General features: G+C 40.0%; 1 non-coding gene across 1 annotated transcript; it reads right to left on the bottom strand.

The window, feature by feature from the left end:
• Nucleotides 1–23: 23 nt before the first annotated feature.
• On the bottom strand, nucleotides 24–167 carry LOC115873656. Its single transcript, XR_004048546.1, has one exon. It is a non-coding gene; the product is annotated as a small nucleolar RNA SNORA48 (small nucleolar RNA).
• Nucleotides 168–3,565: the final 3,398 nt, after the last annotated feature.

The following is a 3,565-nucleotide window of genomic DNA, read 5'->3' as shown; positions in this document are numbered from 1 at the left end:
CTTTCTTTCTCTTTTTCCTTTTCAAATGTGCCCTAGGCATGAAACAGCTCTGGCCACAATCCAGGCATCAAGCTAGGATGAACAAAGGACTTCAAGCTGGCTCTGTCCCTGACTGATCTAAGAGCACCACCACCAATCAGGTGTCTCTTTGCCCATAGCCAGGGGTCACCCAACTTTCTTACAGTGGTGACACCATTATCCATTCCTACTGGCACTCTTTAAAAAGTCCAATTTCTCCATATCCTCACCAATTGTTATTTTCCATTTGTTGATGTTGTTGATTAATAGTTAGTTATCTAGGTCTTAATTATCTAGTGCTGCTATGACAGAAACACCACAAATGGGCAGGTTTTGCAAACATAAATTTGTTTTCTCCCATTTCTATTGTCGTTACTCCCATTTCTGTTGTTGTTAGGTATTGTTGATTAAGTTCCACTTCATAGCAACGTTGTGTACAACTGAATGAAATACTGCCTGGACTGCACCACCCTCACAATCGTTGCTATGACTGAGTCCATTTTGCAGCCACCGTGTCAATCCATCTCAATGGTCATCCTCATTTTTAATGACCCTGTGCTTTACCGACCATGATGCGCTTCTCCAGGGACTAGTCTCTTCTCAACCACGTCCAAAGTACACGGACCAAGTCTTGCTGTCCTCACTTCTTAGTGGCATTCTGGCTGTAGTTCTGTTCAAGACAGATTTGTTTGTTCTCTTGATGGTATTAGGTGCCTTCAGGTTGTTCCGACCTTTAGGGACCCTCTCTGTACAACAGAACGAAGCTCTGCCCGATCCTCCACAGTTGTTCCTAGGCTTGAGCCCATTGTTGCCGCCATGGTGTCAATCCATCTTCTTGAGGGTGGTTTTTTTTTTTCAAGTTTTCTTTTGGTCTAAAAAAATAAACTCATTTCCATCAAGTCAATTCTGACTCATAGAGACCCTGTAGGACATGGTAGATATGCCCTTTTGACTTTACGGGAATAGAAAGCCCCATCTTTCCTCCTCGGAGTGACTGGTGGTTTCAAACTGACATCCATCGTGCTCTTGAGAAAAGATGCCGCATTTCATACTAGTATATTTTTCCCGCTCTCCCACACACATCCTAGCTGAGGAAAGCCTGGCCCAACATGTGAGTTCCATTCAGAGGAATGCCATCTCTGAGAAGAATCGGAGTAAAAGAGTCAGAAGGAGACAGACAGGTGAATTACCAGCTAACTAATGCAACTCTGCCATCTTAAACTTTTGCAAACAGCAGCCTGACTTTTACACCAGGGTCTGGCAGTGAGAAAAATTGGGTTCTCCTTTGTTCCCCATACCCTACTGGTAATCAGAAGTGTGGCCAGTCCCCATCCTTAGCCACCTAGCGACAGGTGACACACACACACCCCCACCCCCAGGAACTCGTCCTCATCAAAACCAATAGAATACACAATCCTGGATCCATGGCCACAGTTGAAGAGACAAGAACTCCTTCCATAACCAGCTCCCCTGCTCCCATCTGCCCTCTGAGCTCAAAAGGGTTCCTTCTGGTAGCAGACACCCTAACCTCGGCTACCGTCTGAACGACTTCCAGATTAGGTGTGTCGGCCCCAGATACATAGGCAGGCAGCAACACCACCTAGCACTGGAGGCCTCATCCTCCACTAACCCTCCATGAGCTCCTTGACTACCAGTCCCAAGTACCATGACCCCACATTTCTCCTCTTTCTTTTTCCCTCTTTCTCTTTGTTTTCATCCGTTCTGTCTCTGTTTTCCTTCCAATCTATTGGACCCTTCTTTTTTCTTTGCTTTTAGGCTTGACTATTCTCTTTTCTTTTCCTGCCTCCTGTTTTCTTACCGTATTTTTAAATTATTTTTTGTCTTTTCCCTTAATTTATTTTCTGTTTTCAGTTTTAATTAATTTTTTTTTTTTTTGCTGCTTGCCTGTTCTCCCAGATTTTTTATGAATCATTTTATTGGGGTTTCTTACAGGTATTATAGCAATCCATAAATCACTTACATCAGACAAACTTGTACAGATACTGCCATCATCATTTTCAAAACATTTTCTTTCTACTTGAGCCCCTTGATATCAGTTCCTCTTTATTTCCTCCTTTTTAAAAAACTCTTTCATGTCCCATGTGATTGATGAGAGACAGCAGCTATGCCTACACATCCTAGCCTCACCTATAGAACCTGTACCCCAGCTACTGGGTGAGTGTCTCTACTGGATCTTGTACCACCTGATCATTGATAGCAGTTAACACTAGCCAAACCTTAACTGCACTACAGTAACAGCAAACAAAGCTGCACACACACTCCCATTCTAGTGCTTAAGAACACATCAATATTCAGTCATCAATTAAATATAAATAAAACACCACCAACATTTCTTGGAGACAACAATCTCTGTGCACATGAAGAAACAAGATAGAGTGATCAAATAAGTGACCAAAACACAGATCCAGAAGACCTCTCTGGAGGGATGGGTGGAGGGAAAAAAGACCTCTCTTATGAAGAAATTTAAAACTACCTGATAAGGGAATTTAAAAGAATTGTACTTAGATTCCTTCAAAGGGTTGAGAGGAAGATCAAGAAAAACACAGGGGGAAAAAGAAAAATTTAGGAAAATATTAAAAGAACAAACAAAATTAATGAAAAAATTTAAATTATACAAAAACAGCTTATAGAAATACAGAAGATTAATACTAAGGTTTTCAAAATATATAATACATTGAAAGAGCAGAAGACTACAATTGAATCAATGGAAGCTGGAACTAATGAACTTGAAGACAAATCTCTCAACACTGCCATGCCAGAGGTACCATCAAAAAGAACTGAAAAATTCCAAAGAAGCCTAAGAATTATGTAGAACTCAAGCAAAAGGAATAACAAGTGTAATGGAAATTCTAGAACAGAAAGAGACAATAAAAGTCACAGATAAATTTGTCAAAGAGTTGTTAGAAGAAAGCTTCCCTAGCACCATAAAAAACCCCTGTTTGGGATTAGTTCTGCTTCTTGAATGCCTATCGTTTTGTTTTTCATGATGTTAGAGAAGTTTTCTTCCAACAACTTTTTTACTCTAAAAGGAAATACTTGCCAACAAAGAATGATCTACCAGCAAAATTATCCTCAAATACAATGGTGAAATTAGGACATTTGTTCAAAACCAGACCAACCTTATATGAAATTCTAAAGGGAGTTCTTCAGACAGAGAACAATGTCAGACAACAACCTCAGATTAACATACATGACAACATCACCCAGCAGTCAACCTAGATATACAAATTTCCAAAGTAAAATAAACCTACAAGACGGAAAACGGGGAACCAGAGCTTTCAAATTGTAAAGAAGACAATGACCAAATAAAAATTGGGAATAGTATAGTTACTGAATTTCCAAATGGAAAGGAAGTCAAATAAATTTCAAGAATTTAGGTGAAGGGAAGGGCAGTTTACAATAAGAGGGAGGTTGGAAAAGTGTTTTGGAGCCAAAAGAGAACATTAGGAGGGGGGCAATAGTTAAAGGCAACATAGGTAAATACTGTTATATGCATAATCCTGCAATAACATAACGGGTTTAAATG

Source organism: Echinops telfairi, unplaced genomic scaffold (genome assembly GCF_000313985.2).
Source record: "Echinops telfairi isolate 266 unplaced genomic scaffold, ASM31398v2 ScPeMD7_7469;HRSCAF=8507_0, whole genome shotgun sequence".
NCBI classification, from domain to species: Eukaryota; Metazoa; Chordata; class Mammalia; order Afrosoricida; family Tenrecidae; genus Echinops; species Echinops telfairi.
This window is presented reverse-complemented; position numbering and strand designations above follow the sequence as displayed.